The sequence below is a fragment of the Macaca nemestrina genome, chromosome 4, assembly GCF_043159975.1.
Source record: "Macaca nemestrina isolate mMacNem1 chromosome 4, mMacNem.hap1, whole genome shotgun sequence".
In the NCBI taxonomy this organism is placed as follows: Eukaryota; Metazoa; Chordata; class Mammalia; order Primates; family Cercopithecidae; genus Macaca; species Macaca nemestrina.
In genome coordinates this window covers 88,169,240-88,190,291 of record NC_092128.1, presented here as the reverse complement: position 1 = coordinate 88,190,291, position 21,052 = coordinate 88,169,240, and the positions used below count along the sequence as shown (strand labels likewise).

Genomic DNA, 21,052 nt, shown 5'->3' with positions numbered 1-21,052 from the left:
GCTAAGTGGTGTGAGGGATGGCATGATTGATCATTTACTCAGAGTAGCATAAAAGAAGAAATTCTTGTTAAAAATGACTCTGTTGTATCAAATGGCTGTAAAACAGGCAAGAGGTGAGTAGACCTTCAACAATCTGTCCCTTATTGGGACAAAACCAACACTGGGCCCAACAGCCATGAGGCATTCCAACATACATCTGTAGACACGCAAAAGCTACAACATCACTTGGAATACATCCTTAGGTAACAATCCTGCATCCAGCAACTCCATCGCCTTTTCCCAAAGAATATGCCTTGCTGTTGTAAACATAGATTTAGACATCTCATCTCAGTTGATCCCATTTTGGCAGGATTCGTTTGGCCAAAAATAAACAATGATTGCCCCTTTCATTTTGGGCCTCTGACAATGTAGCCTCTGACTGTTTGTGTGTGCCTGTAGTCCAAGCACACACAAACAGTGCTAGGAGTCAAGTTTCCAATAACTTCTGGCTAAAAGCCTCAGAGTCAGCTTTTCCCAATTTATCATGCAAAATGTTTAAAATTAACAAAAGCCACCTCAAACTACAATTTTCAGAATCTGGGAACTCTGACATCCAAGAGCAAGATGGATACACCTGGATTGAAAGATGCAACCAAGACCCACACATGCCAAGTCTTTGCCACAGAACAAGATGTCCAGCTGGAAGAAAGTAGAGGAATCCCCAAACCATTTGTCCTCTGGCTCAAGAACACCAGAATTATACCAACAAAAAACTGTGCGGCTGTCACGCTCCTGCACAGGTGTACTGCCTTGTGAAGTGATCAGGGAGACTTCTGTGTTACCAAACCCTCCTCACATACACTCACTCTCACTGAAACAGCTCTTTCTATACCAATTAGAAACTGAGGCTCCCAGAAAACAACTTGAAAGGAATGTAGAGAAGCTTATGATTGTCAGATTTAGCAAATAAAAATACAAGGATGCCCAGTTGAACATGAATTTCATATAAACTATAAGTAATTTTTAATATATGTATGGCCCAAGTATTAAAAGAGGACTACAAATAATTTACTAGTGTGAGTATGCCCATAAGTATTTGGGACATACTTACACTAACAGATTATTTGTCATTTATCTGAAATTCAAACTTGGCATTCTATACTTAACTTGGCAATTTGAGGAAGGGCGAAAAAAGAGAATATATATCACATTGCATCATGGAGATACAGACCTTAAAAATAAAAATGTTGTAGGCTGAGGCCAAGACACAGAAGCCTTTGCAGCAGTGCTAATTGGGTATTATAAGTTTATATTTATTAACTCTTTTCAGAAATCATAATCTCAAAGGAAAATATCCCAAATCATCTCAATACAGACAACATCCCTACAAGGACACTACTTGACATATTCAATCAGGACAATATGAAATCTTACAAAGTAAGAATTGGACTAGAATTTAGAATGTATACTCATTGGCCTGGCTTTTAGCTATTTATAGCTGGAGTCCAACCAACACCAAATGTCATGAATGGAAATCCACATGCCCGTCATTGACAGCCTAAACAGAACTTGTTTAAGAATAAAGGAGGAGGAAAGCAACAAAGGAAACTACATTTCAGAATATGGGAAAGTGACTACTATCACAAGAGTATAAAAAAGTATTTTTATACTATCTGACATAATCAAAAGAATATGAATTATGTGAAACAAGAGCCAGAAGTCATGAGGAGGAATTGAGAAGCTTGTTAGGTGAGTTAAAGACATTTCAAGAAATTGAAAATATAGGAGTATTAGAGTCTATTGAAATCAGTGAAGGAATTGAAAATGTCTATCATTAAATTAGAATGTAAATTTCAGATGCTGTCTCAGAACTCATCAGAAAAATCAATGATAAAGAGATGACAGCTGTAAGATGATTTAAAAAGTACAGAAGTTAATTTAAAAAGGAAAAAAAAGGTTTGCATAAGATTTGTCTTCTGCAACAATAAATCCCGGAAGAGAGTAGAAAAATATCTATAAAATTTGAGAAAATATTGCTCCTCCAAAGTCCATATTTACTCAGTTTTCCTTGTGTAAAGAAGTGAAAAACACATTCTCACATATGAAACAGCCAGAAAACATATCACATGTGTACATTTCTTGAAAGTAAATTTCATTGGGAAATTTAACGTGTGCTCAAGAAATTAACCAAATTATTAATTCCAAACTAGGTAAGTTCTGGAGAAAAAGCCCTGACAGTTTTCATAATAATCTGAGGAACACCAAGGTCCATGCTGGCTGAGCAGTGCGGTCTCCAACAGTGGTTTTTAAATATGAATGCACGTGATAATTACTGGGGGAGAACATTTAAAAACATCAAGATTAGACCCCCACTTCAGATTAATTAAATCAGAAATTCAGAATAGTGGATGGAAATGTGGGCACTGAAAGTTTTAAAAGCTCCGTGGCTGATTTTACATCCTTTAGATAAAGAACAAGCATGAAATCAGGTCTGAGTTTGAACTCCTTCCTGTGACTTATGGGACATGAGGTGATCGCAGGCAAATGGCTCAACCCACCTAGACTTTATCAATTTTAAAATCTGAGATAATTGTATCTCTATCACATTATTAGCATAAAATTAGAAAATACATGTCATTCACCAAAGGTGGGGTTACACAATTTGTAGCCACAACAAGACAATATTTTCACAGTATTTTCTGGGAATGGCAGTATGCACGTGGTGGTTTTATTTTTCCATCATAAATGAGTTTTGTAGGTAAGCAGACCTTTCTCCTGTACACCACTAAATTCTATGTAATTCTGAACCTATTTCAATTTTACAGAGAGCAGCAGCTCATTTGCCAACCTTTAAGGACCTCTAATACCTGGCCACTCCCACTTTTAATCTGAACCAAACACACTGCTCTCCTTACCGAATCTTCATGCAAATGCAAATGGTCCCACAATAGCCCTGCTCATTTCTGCCTTGGTGCGGCTGCTCACATGGGTCACAGGCTCACACTTGCTGTCTTTTCCTCTCATTGCTCATTCTTAACAACTCCAGCTCTAACTGACCTTCCACAGTGCCCTCTAAATTTACTACAGTTCTCCAGTACCTACCTTATATAGTACTGTATTATTTATTATTTTGTATTGATTTTTCCTAATCTAAGCTTTAGTTTCCTGCCGATGGTGTAGGAAGAAGAAAGGGTGATATGGAAAGAGTATTTAACAATGCACAGAAATGCTCATCAGTGGTGTTGAAGCAAAAGTAGTTCACTAAATGAATATATAATATTGACTTGATTATGGAAAATTGCATCGAGCAAAGACTGAAAAATATAAACTAAAGGGTTGGCAGTGATAACCTCTCAGTGGTAAGATTATGAGAGACTATTATGTTTTCTTCATATTTTTCTTTATTTCCCACGAGCTGCATTTATTAGTTCTATAGTAAGTCAGCATATGCAAGGCAAAATGGCATATATGACAAAATCAAAATTTTCAGAAAGCAACTGTTATAAAGATATAAGAGGGAAGGATACAATAATTATTAATAGTATTCATAAAGGAAGATATGAGTGGCAAATAAGCACATCAAAAATTGCTGAAGATGTTTATCAAGGAAATGCAATTTAAGCCACAATCAACTATTACTACACAAACCAGAACATAACTAAAATTAAAAGGCCTGACAACACCTAATAATGACCAGAATGTCTATCTATATTAAATGTTGACAGCAATGCCTATAACAAAAAACTGGAAATAACCTGACCCCAGAGAAATAGTTGGAAAATTGTTGTTTAACTTCAAAGCAGAATATTTTACAAGCACCAAAAGTTATGTTTTGATAGAATTTTAAATGATAGGTTGAAAGCTTACAGTATTGAGAAAGAATGTCAAATGTCAAAAACAGTTAATTCTGGGGTGGTGGTAAGAGAGAGCTAATTTTTTGCCTACATACTTTTCCAAGTGTCAGTATTTATTACTTATATCAGAGGAAAAAGCAAGTAACAAATATTAATGTGATGACTTGTTTTTGGAATACAAGTACAATTACCTCAGCAAGGGAATTCATGTTTCATGAACCAGTGATCCTTAATGCTGATTGTTGAATGACCTGGCTTTCTTAGGTAATAGCTTTACTATTATATTGTGTATTTTTGGTTTAATTGTTGGTCAGTTTGGTATTCCATATGGTAGTGCTACTCAGAATGTGTTGTGAACCCTTGGTGGCCCGTAGAATCAAAACTATTTTCATCATAATGCTAAAACATTATTTGCTGTTTTCTTTGTGTTGACATTTGCCCTGATGGTGCCAAAGCAATAGAGGGTAAGATTGTTGGTGCCTTGGCATGAATCAAGATAGTGGCACCAAACTTTACTAGTTATCACTGTATTTTTTGCTATCACATACTCACTGTTAAAATAAATAAAAAAATTTTAAATTAAAATATTTACTTCAGAATGCCCTTATGAAACAGTGAAAAATTACTATTGAATCTCCGCCCTTGAATACTTGTGTTTGAAAAATTCTCTATGTCACAATAGGAAATGAACCTAAAGCATACCAAGTACCATGGTTGTCTGAAGGACAAGCATGTGTGCTGTTAATTGAACATGGGCTGAACCATCACTTTTTTAGAGCATTGTTACTTGCACCACTCTTCCTTGAAATGATGAATGACAGGAAGCTATGGTTATTCAGATCTAATATTTGACAGAAATTTTCTTGAAAATGATCAAAGTGAGCCTGTTACTTCGAGGGGATCAACTGGCAGTCTCTGTTGTTGGTGATAAAAATCTGAGCTTTCTGGTGACAATTCGGATTTTGGAAAGCTGGTGTCCATTGCCATGAGCTTAAATAGTTTCCTAATATTTAAAGACTTTTCCAATAAAATCAATTTTGTTATTATTAACATGATTTTTCCAGTCTGGGCAACATAGCAAGCTCTCATCTCTACAAATAATTTAAAAAATAACCGAGCGTGGTGGTGTTTGCCTTTAGTCCCAGTTACTTGGGAGGCTGGGGTGGGAGGATCATTTAAGCCTAGGTGGTCAACACTGCAGTAAGCCAAGATTGAGCCACCACACTTCAGGCTGGGTGACAAAGCAAGACCCTATCTCCAAAAACAAAAACAAAATGAAAAACCCTATGATTTTCTTTTAATATTACATGATGGAATGGATCAATGTTTGGAAGAGCTACCTAACTTATTGAACCAATCTTTTCCAAATAACCAGTCTGTGACGTTACAAAATCATTCAGAGGTAAAAGATCCATTTGAAGTGGAAAGAGAGACTGATTGTTTTTAATGCTGCAGAGTATGAAAAGTTCACTGATACAGTTTCAGATTCCACACTGCAACTAACTTTTGAGAAGTTCTTTTCCACTCTTTTGTGTATGAGGTAAGATTTTCTATATATATGTCAATCAGAATAACATATCACAGCAGATTAAATGCAGAAGCAGATATGAAAATCTAATTCAGTCATTCTCAATAATGCTCTGAGGTTAGAAGTCCCTCAGGTATTAAATATGAATTATCAATTTTCTGGTACCTACATTTAACAAAAAAGGAAAAATTCCTTTTCTCACAAAATGATCTCAAATTAATCTTGATAAATTATTGTCTTACATATTAGAGAGACAGAACTCAATTATAACTGTTTTTTGGAAGTTCTCATAATATTATTGAGCTCAATACCAAAAACACATCATACCAATGCGTCAGGATTGTGTTCGGCAGCAGGTAATATAAAACCAAAATTATAATGACTTTTTTTTTTCTCTTAAATGTTCAGACAAAATCTTGAAAAAGAACAAATGTGGGAGACTTGAACTTTTTTAATTTAAAATTTAATACAAAGTTACAGTAATTGAAACAGTGTGGTACTGGCATAAAGACACACATATACACCAATGGAACAGAATAGAGAGCCCAGAAATAATCCCTCACACATATGACCAAATAATTTTCAAAGAGATGCCAAGAACACTCAGTGGTAAAAGGACAATCTTTTCAACAAATGGTACTGGGAAAACTGGATATCAACATGCAAGAAAATAAAATTGAACCCTTACCTAGCACCATATACAAATTAACTTAAAATGAATTAAAGACCTAAAAATAAAGGATAAAACTCTGATTATTAAGTAAAACATAGGGCAGATGTTTTACAACATTGGATTTGGCAAGATTTGATATGGCACCAAAGGCACAGACAACGACAAAAAATAGACAAATTGAAGTTCGTGAAACTTAAAAACTTGGGTTTTTTTCTAGTCAGGGTCTCACTCTGTCACCCAGGCTGGGGTACAGTTGTGTGATCTCAGCTTACTGTAGTCTCAACCTCCCGGGCTCAAGCAGTCTCCTACCTCTGCCTCCAGAGTAGCTGGGACTATAGATGCATGCCACCAAGCCTGGCTAACTTTTCTGTATCTTTTGTAGAGAAGTGGCTTTGCCATGTGGCCCAGGCTGGACTTCTGCTCCTGGGCTCAAATGATCTGCCCACCTAAGCTTCCTACGTGCTGGGATTACAGGCATGAGCCACCATGCCCAGCCAACCTAAAAACCTTGTGCATGGAAGGCCACTCTCAGCAGAGTGAAAAGGCAACCTATGGTGTCTCAGGTCATTTGTGCTGCTATATCAAAATACCTGAGACTGGATAACAACAGAAATTTACTTCTTATGGTTCTGGAGGCTGAGAAGTTCAAGATCAAGGTGCTGACAGGTTTGGTGTCTGCTGAGGGCATGTTTCCCCTAGATGGTGCCATGTCAGTGTTTTCACATGGCAGAAGAGATGAAGGGGCAAAAGGGATTAGCAATTTCTCTCCAGCATTTTTTTTTGAAGCAAAACAAAAGCGTAGATCTATTGAAACAAAAGTACACTCCACCATATGGGAGTGGGCTTGAGCAAGCTGCTCAAGAGCACTGGGTACAGAATTTTTGGGGTTTAAGTACCCTGTAGAGGTTTCCCATTGGTTGTTTACACCCTATGTAAATGAAAACCTGGCCAACAACCAGACTGATTGGTTGTGGGAGGGATCAGTCAGAGGTACTTTCCATTTTTCATCTGTGAGGCAGTGGAAAGGGGGGATTGCAAAGGAAGTAGCTTCTTTCCCCCCCCCCTTTGTAAACAATGAGAAACTTTTTTTGAAACTGGACTGAAAGAAACTTTGGGAAGAATGACGTAGAAGTAAACTGCCATTCATTACATTTTTGATATATAAGAGATATGTGTTTTTTTTGTGTGTGGGTGTCTACTTCCATTTCTGGGTATATACCTAAAAGAATTGAAAGCATGTTCTCAAACAGATATTTGTACATCTATGTTCATAGCAGCATTGTTCACAACAGCTGAAATGTGGAAGCAATCCAAGTGTCCATGAGTGGGTGAATAAATATACAAAATGTGGCCCAAAAATACAATGGGATATCATCTAGCCATAAAAAGATAAAAAAATCTGACATATGCAACAACATGGATGAACCTTGGGAACATTATGCTAAATGAATAGGCTAATCACAAAGAGGTAAATATGTATGATTCCATTTATCTGAGGTAGTTAGAGCAGTCAGAAATCAGAGACAGAAAGTAGAATGGTGGTTCCCAGGGGCTGGAGGAAAGGAGAATGGAGAGTTATTATTATTCAGTGGGTATAGAGGTTCAGTATTACAAGATGAAGAGACTTAGAGAGATGTGATGGATGGTGGTGATGATTGTACTACAATATGAATGTAGTTAATACCATGTACACTTAAAATGGTTAAAATGGTAAATTTTATGTTACGTGTATATTACCACTATTTTAAAAACTGGAAAAAGTTCAGATAGGTCCTCCATTCTGGTGCAGTGATTGTACAATGTGGCTAACGTCTTAGGCTTGTTACATCTTTCTATGCTGCCATCCTTAGCATGTAGTTTTAATCTCCATATTTGCAAGATGGCTGCTTCACCATCCATGCACTAGGCAGGAAGGAGGAGGAGAGGGAACCGAGAGCATTAGCAGCTGCTAATCAGCTTTGCATCTCACTAGCCAGGACTGTGTCACATAATCACTCAAAGCTTAAAGATAGTCTGGAAAAGTGAGTTTTATTACACTGTGGTAGAGGCAGACAGGGGAGGAATGGATTTGAAAATACAGGTTGGATCAGCCAGTCTAGGTGTCTGCCATATTCAGTAGGCAAAGAAGTAACATTAATAATGGCTTTTTTCAGTGGAAGGAAAAATAACAGAAATGTATCAGCTCCAGGAGAAATTGACGTAGGTAAATACTTTCTCCTGAGCGAATAGCAACAGCATTGACAGGGTGGCCCAATGTGATACTAACTATAACACATACCCTGTTGAGAGGTAGACAGTAAATGTAGAATTGTGTATTTTTTTTTTTTGCTTTTTAATAGAGATGAGGTCTTGCTATGTTGCACAGGCTGGTCTTGAACTCCTGAACTCAAGGAATCCTTCTGCCTCGGCCTCCCATAGTGCTGAGATTTTAGGTGTGAAGCCACCCTGCCTGGCTAGAACTTAGTTAGATTTTTAAAAACAAGCAAAACAGTCAACCTTTAATTTTCCTCATAGAGAAAAAACTTTACGATTAATAACCTAATTACAGAATAGCAAACTTAGCAGTTGCCAACCTCTTTCATTTTTGTGGTCCACAATCTGTAAGGAAATTAAAAAAGGGAAGACCCAATGTTTGTAGCTAATCCTCACGAGCTAGTTGTGTGAAGATATCACATATTCATAATCAGTAAGGAGGGTTTCATTCCTTCCTCATTTGTGTGGCCCTGTACTCTCAAGATAAAACAATGAGTAAAGTGGAATTCTCATTTCAAGAAGCTTAACATCCCAATGAAGTTTGCTCTTCATTTTTGTCTATCATTTATTTACAGGAGGTTTGGTGAACCAATTGATGTAAAACGGCATACAAAATGGTTCTAACATCGAGATATATCTCTGTTTTATATAAACTATAAAATACATTTGTTTTATAATTAGGGCATCCAGTGCATAATAAATAATTCTGTGACTCTTACTGGAGAAGAGCCGGGGCATAATTTTCTTAAAACCAAATTCTTTGGAATTAAAGTAGGAGGAAGACAAGAGAGCATATAGCTATGCATGTACAGAAGGGTGAATTGGGGATGGGGATGGAGGTGGAAGAAAAATTAGACTGAAGTTTCTCTCAGCTGAAAGAAGTGACTAAATTTGGCCAGGCGTGGTGACTCACGCCTGTAATCCTAGCACTTTGGGAGGCCGAAGTGGGCAGATCACCTGAGATCAAGAGTTTGAGAACAGCCTGGCCAAATGGTGAAACCCTGTCTCTAATAAAAATACAAAAATTAGCCAAGTGTGGTGGCACACACTTGTAAATCCCAGCTACTCAGGAGGCCGAGGCAGGAAAATGGCTTGAACCTGGGAGGTGGAGGTTGCAGTGAGCGGAGATTGTGCATGAAGTGACTACATTTTATCATCTTTCTTGAAAGAAAGAAATAGATAAAAATCATTTTTAAGGATCAAAATTGGATTCTTTATGCAGCTTTCCAAAATTTCTGTGATAGAAAATAATTAAATATAATGCTTTATCACTTTTTTTAATACCTGATTTAAAACTTTTTTCTTTAAGCCAAAATTTATTTGAAGTGGCTGTGAAACTTCTTGATGCATTTTTCTGGTTTGGAACCCGCCGTTAGTCCCCAGTAAAAAGAAATACTCACTCAGATCTTTTTAATAGTCTATGAAGATTAAATACCCCAAACCATAACATTTTTGTGGGTTTGACATTCTGAAGTTTTGCTTTCAACTCTACTTCCAAATCTTTAATTTGGGGAGGAAGGAAAGAAATGATTTCAGAATTTATGTGGCTATTAGGGCCAGTCAGAACAATAGATCTGCTTCAGCCATGCCTTCTGTAAATAACCAGCCCTATTCAACCCAAAGAGCCTCTCCGTTTGGGTTAGTCCGTTCCGGTTCTGTATAACTTTGAACTTAACATTTTGGAATCTAGAATGTAGAATTGTGGAAAACAGTATGGCATTTCCTGAAAAAATTAAAAATAGAATTATTATATGATCCAGCACTTCCATTTCTGGGTATATACCTAAAAGAATTGAAAGCATGCTCAATGGAATCCAGCCCCTTAAACAAGTTATAATATTGGAACATCACTGCACAAATGAACCTCTTTATTATGAAAATCTTGTGGGGTTTTTTGGAAAAGGGGAAGATCAATTATATAGTTTATTGGATAACCTTTATGAATACATTCTATGCATAATTTTAAGTCTAAGCTAATACAATTCCTGATTCTGCATCCTGTCACTCTAATGAAATAATTACTTTTCCACCTGAAACTTTATTTCCTTCATTCTTTGTTAGATTTATTAAAGTCCATACCTCTATAATAAAATTTAAACTTAATTTTTAAAGGTCGTTTTGCTCATATGTAAAAGTCAAGGCATTTTTTTGTAGATATCAAGTGTTAGTAACATAAATACAGTTTTTGAATACAAGGCAAAAGAGAAGAGGAGGTCCAGAGCACAGGAGATCTGACCCTTTGTCCAAATTCTGTCATCAGTCAGTGGTTAATCTCCCTTAAATTCCTTTTGTTTTTCATTTTAAATAAAGCTAACATATTGAGACAAAATACCAGGATTTGTTTATTTCTAGAATTCCATGTATCTCCTAAGTAGTAGAGGAAAGTGTATATTCTATTTACTGTTTATGTATTTTTTAAATCTTTTCTGGATATCCGGCACACCAATGTTGTTACACCACTGAGTACACTACAGTTTACAAACTTACTCACGTATCACATACGCTGTTAGACTGATGTTTATTATCTCTTTAGGCGTAACTTCTAGGAGGACTTATTTACAAGGACCAGAACAGACTGTTTAATGAGAAACACTTCCATTGAACAAAGAGCAAGATTTACACTTCTGAAACCTCATCTAGTGGTTTCTATAAATATATGACCTATTAAAATCTAAATTCAAAGCATACCTAATACTTACTAAAATCGTTTAGCTATTCCTGAGATGCAAAAGAAGTTGTACACTGCTGATTAGAGCATGTATACATTTTGCAAAAAGAAAAAACAAAAACAAAAAACATACCAATGCTATCACCCTTTGTCAGCAGCTTCGTATCAATGTTTTGATATTGTTTATCCAGGACCCTGCTTGAGACAACATCTGTTCCATATTTCTTTTAGTATTACCAATCTTTTCGGGTTTCTTAAAACCTACTTCTAACAATAAACGTGATTTCACAGGACTCTTATTTCCAACACTATGAAACAGACTTTCTTTGTTGAATGCGTACCCTATAGTACTTGAATTATGAAAATATGTTTTCAATTAAAAAACTTCATTAGTAGGTATTTAGCTGTATCTTAGTTTCAGAAAGTACCAGTGGGGACTGTATTAACATTTTTCTCTTCATTGCTATTCACCAAGTGATTGTGATGGTATTTTCCATAATGCTGTTATTTTTCTAGTGACTTTTCCTATATTTCAGATTAAAATGATATTCCTTGCCCAAAACTCGCTCCAGTGATCAGACTTTGTAACTGTCCTCGAGGGTGTCTTAATTGCTTCTCTAATGACTTCATGCAAGAAGCACACACATACTCCTCCACAAATACAAACCCAGATTTGTATTGGTATTCATTCATTGCTTTCACAATCCTTTCCATTTGTGAATATTGTTCCATTCATTCAATAAACATATAGAGCACCTTTTATTTTCTGGGCACTATGCTAGGTACTGTGGACATAAATACAAATATTAGATTTTTTTTTGTCTTTCAGCAGAGTGTGATCCAATATCTTAGACATATTTCCAAGTTTTACTATGCATGGTGATTATGTGCTGTGAGGTTAGCAAGTAAAAAGAAATCAGTAGAAATCATAGCTAGAAAAAGTTTGAAAATTAGAAATAAGAGTGAAGATAAGGGGCTTGAGCTATTTTAAAACATTATGGCATCGAAGCTAGAACCCGACACTCTTTTTCTCCTCAAGGGAAGTCAGGTTATTCTCCCACACTACGTGTACCCCATAAACTAGGTGATAATAACAGCCTCCTAGCTTCACAGCACAACTCCCACATCAGAAATCCTCTGACAAAAGCTGTCGTGTGTGTCCGTGTGAAGAGACCACCAAACAGGCTTTGTGTGAGCAACAAAGCTGTTTATTTCACCTGGGTGCAGGTGGGCTGAGTCCACAAAGAGAATCAGCAAAGGGAGATAGATAGGGGTGTGGTCATTTTATAGGATTTTGGTAGGTGGTGGAAAATTACAGTCAAAGGGGGTTGTTCTCTGGCGGGCAGGGGCAGGGGTCACAAAGTGCTCAGTAGGGAAGCTTCTGAGCCAGGAGAAGCAATTTTCCAAGGTTAATCCCTCAGTTAAGGTGGGGCAGGAACAAATCACAATGGTGGAATGTCATTAGTTAAGGCAGGAACTGGCCATTTTCACTTCTTTTGTGATTCTTCACTTGCTTCAGGCCATCTGGATGTATATGTGCAGGTCACAGGGAATATGATGGCTTAGCTTGGGCTCAGAGGCCTGGCTTTCCTGTCTTCTTATGTTAATAAGAAAAATAACATAAAATAGTATTGAAGTGTTGGGGCAGTGAAAATTTTTGGGGGGTGGCATGGATAGATAATGGGCGATGTTTCTCAAGGCTGCTTTGAGCAGGATTAGGGGTGGTGTGGGAGAGATTAAGCTGAAGGAAGATTTTGTGGTAAGGGGTGATATTGTGGGGTTGTTAGAAGGAACCTTTGTCATATAGAATGATTGGTGATGGCCTGGATACGGTTTTGTATGAATTGAGAAACTAAATGGAAGACACAAGGTCCAAATAAGAGGAGGAGGAAAACAGGTATTAAAGGACTAAGAATTGGGAGGACCCAGGATATCCAATTAGAGAGTGCCCAGGGGGTTCAGTGTAATTACTTGCTTGGTTGGCAAGCTTTTGGGCTCTATCCTTGAGTTTTTTTTTTTGTTTTTTTTTTTATCTTGTCATATGCAAGGTTAGATTGATTTAGGTTAAAAACAACACTCTTTATTTTAAAATATACGGAGTCTTTTTTGTTTTTTTGCAGTGAGTAAGTCAATGCCTCCGCGATTTTGGAAGAAGAAAAATACAAAGCCAGCAACTATTCATTAAAGAAGGATTAGAAATGGCTAGGAGAGAGTGAGTGAGATTGATAGTGTGGTAGAGATAGCTGGGGAGAGGTAGAGGGTGGCATAGGAATGGGAACAAGAATAAGAGTGAGTATAAGAGTGAGTATAAAAGTAAAGAATAGGACTTCATCAGGGTGAAACTATTGGAGTGTACCCCGTCAGCAAAGGTTATCTGTCCACTTTAAGAGAGACTTAAGGGTGGCAGTTTGAGGTAAAACCAGGAGTTATCAGTTATGATGGTTTGAAGGAAAAAGTGTAAACCGGCAGTATAAACAAGGGCAGGGTATTTATAAGTAGCTGAGAAAGGTGAATAGGAGTATGACTAGACAGAAGATAGTAGGGATGACAAGTTTTTGGGGTGCAGCTCAAGTTGGGCTGGTGTCTGGAATGAGACTGGGGTCTAAATAAAATGGAGTGTACATACAGGAGCTCAAATGGTCTATACCCTGTAGTATCCCAAAGACAGGCCTGAATTCTGAGAAGGGCAAGTGGTAAAAGTATTGTCCAGTCCTTTTAAAGTTGGAGGCTGAGCTCAGTGAGGTGTGTTTTTAAAAGACCATTAGTCCATTTTACCTTTCCTGAATATTGAGGACGGTAAGGGGTATGAAGGTTCCACTGAATACCAAGAGCCTGAGAAACTGCTTGGGTGATTTGACTAGTAAAGGCTGGTCTGTTATCTGGACTGTATAAAAGTAGGAAGGCCAAACCAAGGAATTATGTCTGACAAAAGGGAAGATGTGATTGTGGTGACCTTCTCAGACCCTGTGGGAAAGGCCTCTACCCATCCAGTGAAAACGTCCACCCAGACGAAGAGGTATTTTAATTTCCTGACTTGGGACATGTGAGTAAAGTCAATTTGCCAGTCCTGGGCAGGGGCAAATCCCTGAGCTTGATGTGTAGGGGAGGGAGGGGTCCTGGGAAATTCCTGAGTAGTAGAATAGTAGATGGAACACCGAGAAGTGATTTTTTTGAGCATAGATTTTTACGATGGAAAGGAAAAGAGAGGTTTTAGGAGATGGGCTAGCAGCTTGTAACCTACATGGAAGAGGTTGTGAAATGACGACAGAATAGAATGGGCCTGTGAGGCTGGAAGGAGATCTTTTCCTTGGTCCAAGAACTATTTGCCTTGTGTTGGAAGAGATTGATAGGTGAAAGTTTCAGTGCGGGAGTAGGTGGAAGTGACCCATAAGAAGGAGGAAAACTGGCCGTGAAGGGCAGAAGTTGGAACGCTAGCTGCTTCTTTAGCTACCTCATCAGAATAAACGTTGCTCTGAGCGGTGGGATCTGATGCCTTTTGAAGGCCATTGCAGTGAATGACTCCATCTTCCTTTGGAAGTAATGCAGCCTTGAGAAGAGTTTTTGTTAAAGAGGTATTAATGATGAAGGACCCTTACATAGTGAGGAAACCCCGTTCAGCCTATATAACAGCATGGTGGTGCAAGATATGGAAGGCATGTTTAGAGTCAGTATAAATATTGATGTGTAGTCCTTTTGCAAGAGTGAGGACTCGAGTTAAGGCAATGAGGTCGGCTTGCCGAGAGGTAGTGGAGAGGGGCAGAGCGGTAGCCTCAATGATAGATGTGGAAGATACTACAGCACAGCCTGCCTTTGCCAGTGAGTGGTGATTAGGCCTGGTGGAACTGCCATCAACAAACCAAGTGTGATCAGGGTGAGGAACAGGAAAGAAGGAGATATGGGAAAATGGAGTGAATGTCAGGTGGATCGGAGAGATACATTCATGGGGGTCAAGTGTGGTATCAGGAATAATGTGGGAGGCTGGACTGAAGTCTGGGCCAGGAACAATGGTAACTGTGGGAGACTCAACAAAGAGTGAATATAGCTGAAGGAGCTGGGGAGCAGAAAGTATATGTGTCAGGTGTGAGGAAGAAAATAGATTTTGGAAGTTATGAGAAATAAAGAGAGTGAGTTGAGCATAGTTTGTGATTTTGAGGGCCTCTCAGAGTATTAGGGTGGTGGCAGCTGCCCCACAGAGACATGATGGCCAGCCTAAAACAGTAAGGTCAAGTTATTTGGACAAAAAGCCTACAGGGCACAGTCCCAGGCTCTTGTGTAAGACTTTGGACTACACAGCCCTGTACGTTGGCTGTGTGTAATAAAAAGGGTTGAGATGAGTTAGGGAGAGCTAGTGTGAGAGTAGCTTCTAGGGCTGTTTTTAAGGAATGGAAAGGGGAGTGGGGAAAGGATTTAGGATCTATGGGGCTAGCTAGGTTTTTTTGTGAGTTTATATAATGGTTTGGTCATGATGGTAAAACTAGGTATCTAAAGGCAGAAGTACCTAACCATGCCTAAGAAGGAAAGGAGTTGTTTTGTAGAAGGGGTTGGGGTTTGGGAGATTAGCCTGGCACAATCAGCAGGGAGAGCACATGTGTTTTCATGAAGAATTATGCCGAGATAGATAACAGATGAGGAAGAAATTTGGTCTTGACTGAAGTAATGGGGGCTGTCTGTGAAGCCTTGGGGGCAGTACAGCCCAGGTAATTTGCTGAGCCTGATGGGTGTCAGGGTCAGTCCAAGTGAAAGCGAAGAGAGGCTGGGATGAAGGGTGCAAAGGAATAGTAAAGAAAGCATGTTTGAGATCCAGAACAGAATAATGGGTTATATAGGGGTTGTGGAGGGAGGTACATGAGGATAGGAGAGGATATGGCTTTGGCACCACGGGGTGGATAGGCAAGACAATTTGGTTGATAAGGTGCAGATCCTGAATTAACTTGTAAGACTTGTCTGGTTTTTCGACATGTAAAATGGGGAATTGTAAGGAGAGTTTATAGGCTTTAAAAGGCCATGCTGTAACAGGCAAGTGATAATAGGCTTTAATGCTTTTAAAGCATGCTATGGGATGGGATATTGGCATTGAGTGGGGTAAGGGTGAGTAGATTTTAATGGGATGCTAACGGGTGCATGATTGGTCACCAAGGAGGGAGTAGAGGTGTCCTATACTAGTAGATTAAGGTGGGGAGATACAAGGGGAGGATGTGAAAGAGGCTTTGAACTGGGGAAAAGGGCGGCAATGAGGTGTGGCTGTAGCCTAGGAATAGTCAGGGAAGCAGATAGTTAAAATGTCTTGACCTAATAAGGGAGCTGGGCAGGTGGGGATAACTAAAAAGGAGTGCATAAAAGAATATTGTCCAAGTTGGCACCAGAGTGGGGGAGTTTTAAGGGGTTTTGAAGCCTGGCCATCAGTACCCACAACAGTTATGGAGGCAAGGGAAACAGGCCCTTGAAAAGAAGGCAATGTGGAGTGGGTAGCCTCCATATTGATTAAGAAGGGAACAGACTTACCCTCTACTGTAAGAGTTACCCAAAGCATCTGTGATGGTCCTGTAGGCTTCTGAGGCGATCGGGCAGGGTCAGTCTTCAGCCGCTAAGCTGAGAAGATCTGGGAAGGAGTCAGTCAGAGAGCCTTGGGCCAGAGATTTAGGGGCTCTAGGAGTGGCTGCTGGGAGAGCTGGGCAGTCTGATTTCCAGTGGGTCCCTGCACAGATGGGACATGGCTTGGGAGAAATCCCAGGATGTGGGCATTCCTTGGCCCAGTGGCCAGATTTCTGGCACTTGAAGCAAGGTCCTGATAGAGGAGGTCCTGTAGGAATGCTTGACCGCTGTGACTTAGGCATGTGCGTCGTAGGCATTTTGAAGTTCTTGTGTGCTGCAGATGTGGCTGGGGTTTCTCTCACAGTGGAGGCAAGGAATTGCAACTCAGAAATATGTTGCTACTTGGCTGCCTCTACTCTATTATTGTACACCTTGAAGGCAAGGCAAATTAAGTCCTGTAGTGGGGTTTGAGGGCCAGGATCCAATTTTTGGAGCTTTATTTAATGTCAGGAACAGATTGGGTAATAAAATGCATATTGAGAATAAGACAGTTTTCTGACCCTTCAGGGTCTAGGGCTATAAAGCATCTCAGAGTTGCTGACAATCAAGCCATGAACTGGGCTGGGTTTTTATATTTGATGAAAAAAAGCCTAAATGCTAACTGATTTGGGAGAGGTCAGATAAAGAAAAAGGAGCATTAACCTTGACTATGCCTTTAGTGCTAGCCACCTTTTTAAGAGGAAATTGTTGGGCAGGTTGGGGAGAGCTAGTTGCGGAACGAAACTGTAAGCCGTGAACTGGACTGGGTGTGAGGAGGTGAGGTGCTAGAAGGATTATAGGGTGGGGGAGTGGAGGCTGAGGAAAAATTGGAGCCTGATTCAGCCTGGCAGAGAATGACCTGAGGAGGAGCAGTCTGAGGAGGAGGGGAGAGGTCAGACGGGTCAGTAGAAAAGGAAAATTGAAAAGACTCAGTGACGCTTGGGGTTGGGACCGAGGGTACAGGTGGTAGGGAAAGAAGGAAGATTTGGGACAAGTCACATTGGAAACAGAGGCTAGGGAGGGACCCATGTGTAAAATAATGCCTGGATGTCAGGTACCTCAGACCGTTTGCCCATTTTACGACAAGAATTATCTAGATCTTGTAGCATGAAAAAAATCGAAAGTGTTGTTTTCTGGCTATTTGGAACAATTATCAAGTTTGTATTGGGGTTAAGTGGTATTGCAGAAGAAAATAAGGAGTTTAGGTTTTAGGTCAGATGTGGGTTGAAGAGGTTTTAAGTTCCTGAGAACACAGGCTAAGGGAGAAGAAGGGGGAATAGAGGGTGGAAGGTTGCCTATAGTGAAGGAGGCAAGCCCAGAGAAAAGAGAGGGTAGAGACATGGAGAGAAGGGGTGGGGGGTGCTTGCCCCCAGGAAAGTGGTGCTTGCCACTAAGGGTAAAGGATCAAGGCAGGCTTCCCTGTGGTGATCAGACACCTCTGAAATGTGGGTGAATAATCAAGCAGGTGTCCCCACACTGATTAAGCACCAAGGGAAGACTATCTTCCCGAGTCCGTGACCAGCGCCGGAGTTTTGGGTTCACGGATAAAACAAGTCTCCTCTATCTCTACCAGAAAAGGAAAGGAATTGAAATTAAGAGAAGGGAGAGATTGAAGGATGGTGCCAAGATTGAAAGGAGAAAGAGGTTGAGGGATAGTGAGAAAGGTTGGAGAAGAGAGTAAAAAGAGGCTGCTTACCCGATTTAAAATTGGTGAGATGTTCCTTGGGCTGGTTGGTCTGAGGATCCGAGGTTGTAGGTGGATCTTTCTCATGGAGCAAAGAGCAGGAGGAAAGGGGATTGATCTCCTAAGGGAGGTCTCCTGCCCAAATGTCACACGCATCCATGTGAACAGACCACCAAACAGACTTTATGTGAGCAACAAGGCAGTTCATTTCACCTGGGTACAGGTGGGCTGAGTCCGAAAAGAGAGTTAGCAAAGGGTGATAGGGGTGGAGCCGTTTTATAGGATTTAGGCAGTGGAAAATGACAGTCAAAGGGAGTTGTTCTCTGGCGGGTGGGGGTGACAAGGTGTTCAGTGGGGGAGCTTCTGAGCCAGGAGAAGCAATTTCCTAAGGTCAATTACTCAGTTAAGGTGGGGCAGGAACAAATCACAATGGTGGAATGTCATCAGTTAAGGCAGGAACTGGCCATTTTCACTTCTTTTGTGATTCTTCACTTGCTTCAGGCCATCTGGATGTATATGTACAGGTCACAGGGAATATGATGGCTTAGCTTGGGCTCAGAGGCCTGACAAAAACCTCTCTTCTTCTGGGGCTCTTGCCATCTGGTTACCACCTTCCACCATCCTCCTTGCTGTTGTTCACCAACGCCTCAGTCACTCCACACTTATCAAGGACCTTAACCCTCTGATCATTTTCTTTCTCACCACCATTTTCCAGGCCAATTTCAATATCAATGCAGACATCCAACAAACTTCCTTCACAGTTCCCCGATCACTTCACTTCCAGCATCAGCACACCAGTTCTCTCTTACCACATGCATCAGGGCCACACCCTGGACTTTGTCAGTGCCTTAGTTTTCTTTTCTGGATTCTTAAACTTTTGGTAGTGCCTTCCTTATCCTCCCCACATTTCTCTCACTCTCTTATTTTCCTCACTCTAGTTATTTGACCACATCAAGGCCACCGACACTTTTCCTGTTTACACTCTGTCCTTCCGCCCTTTCTTGTCTTCTTTCCTTGATCTGAGAATGCCTAAACCCCATGGCTTGTGAATTTCATTTACTTGAGCCCAGGTGCACCTCTTGTAGCACCCGCCAAGAAAAACACAAAGCTGGCCGGGCGCGGTGGCTCAAGCCTGTAATCCCAGCACTTTGGGAGGCCGAGATGGGCGGATCACGAGGTCAGGAGATCGAGACCATCCTGGCTAACACGGTGAAACCCCGTCTCTACTAAAAAATACAAAAAAATAGCCGGGCGAGGTGGCGGGCGCCTGTAGTCCCAGCTACTCGGGAGGCTGAGGCAGGAGAATGGTCTAAACCCGGGAGGCGGAGCTTGCAGTGAGCTGAGATCCGGCCACTGCACCCCAGCCTGGGCGACAGAGCAAGACTCTGTCTCAAAAAAAAAAAAAAACAAAAACAAAAAAAAAAGAAAAACACAAAGCTTAGCTCAATCCAGACCCTTCCTATACTTTTACACCTGAGAAGCCTGACATACCTGGCTGGAAGGAACAAATGGGTGTGATGGCATACACATGGTCTCCAACGTGATCTAACCCCTTACTGCTGCTCTGTAATCATTCTCTTCTCCAGCCTCACCATATTTACTTGATAATTCTACCATTCTCAACTGTCCTGACCTGCTCTGTTATGTGTGTATATATGTATATATACACATATATATATGTGTATATATATTCTCCTATTCAGAGAGAGGAGAGGAGATTTATTATGGGAATTTATTAGCTCACAAGATTTTAGAGGCTGAGAAGTCCCACAGTGTAGCTGATGGTATCATTCAGTCTGAGTTCAAAGGCCAGAGAACCAGGAGAGCCCATAGTGTAACTCCCAGGCCAAAGTCAAAGGCCTGAAAACTGGGGTGGGGGCAGGGATGCTGGTGTAAGTCCTGCAGTCTGAAGGTCCAAGAGCCGGGAGCTCCCACCAGTGCCCAAGGGTGGGACAAGGTGGGTGCCGGGTTCAAGAAGAGAGAGCAAATTCGCCCTTCCTCTGACATTCTGTTCTCTTTAGGCCCTCGTTGGATTGGATTATGACTGCCCATGTTGAGTGAGGGTGGGTCTTCTTTACTCACTCCACTGATTTCAATGCTAATCTCTTCTGGAAAGACCCTCATAGACACACCCAGAAATAATATTTTACCAGCTATCCGGGCCTCCCCTAACTTGCTCAAGTGGACAGCTAAAATTAACCATCACACTCAAATACCCTGAATCCCCTGACTCATCAAGTACCCTCTCTCCTCTGCAGTCAGTCTCACCTTTTCAGTGTGTTAACACATTCAAACAACTAGAAAACAGAGACCTTTTCCAATTCTGTTTTCTACTCCAGCTACTTCTCTGTGGTCTCTTCCTTTCATACAAAGTGTCCACAAAGTAAGTAGCGTGCACTGTTAGCCTCCACGTCCTCACCTTCTTCTATATTTAATCAATTATTGATTTTAAAATAGATAATCACATAAATATGCATATATAAGATATAAATGATTATTAAAATATATGTGCTGCTTAGTTTAAGAAAGAGATTAGCAATGCCTTTAACATAAATTTGTATTATTCCTCCTCCCAAGTCCTCCTTCACATAAAGGCAATCAAATTTTTGCTTTTCTCTTGTTTTTTTTTTTTATAATTTATACATAACTAAACAATATATGGTTCAGTTTTGCATGTTTTGATTTTCTGTAAATTCTATCATATTGTTAGTTTTTTTCTGTGGTTTGTTTGTTGCTTTTGCTCACAATAGCTCTGTGAGCTTTATAATGATAAACAGAGCAGCTGTGGCTTATAACTTATATTATCTGAATATATTGTAAATGAACTTTGTTATTCTCAGTT

The 21,052-nt window shown here is 40.0% G+C and overlaps 1 long non-coding RNA gene across 1 annotated transcript in view; it reads right to left on the bottom strand.

Annotated features, from left to right (window-relative positions):
* The window catches only part of LOC105475641 (uncharacterized), an 87,868-nt gene that overhangs the window by 32,082 nt on the left and 34,734 nt on the right, over window positions 1-21,052 (bottom strand). The window lies entirely within an intron of this gene.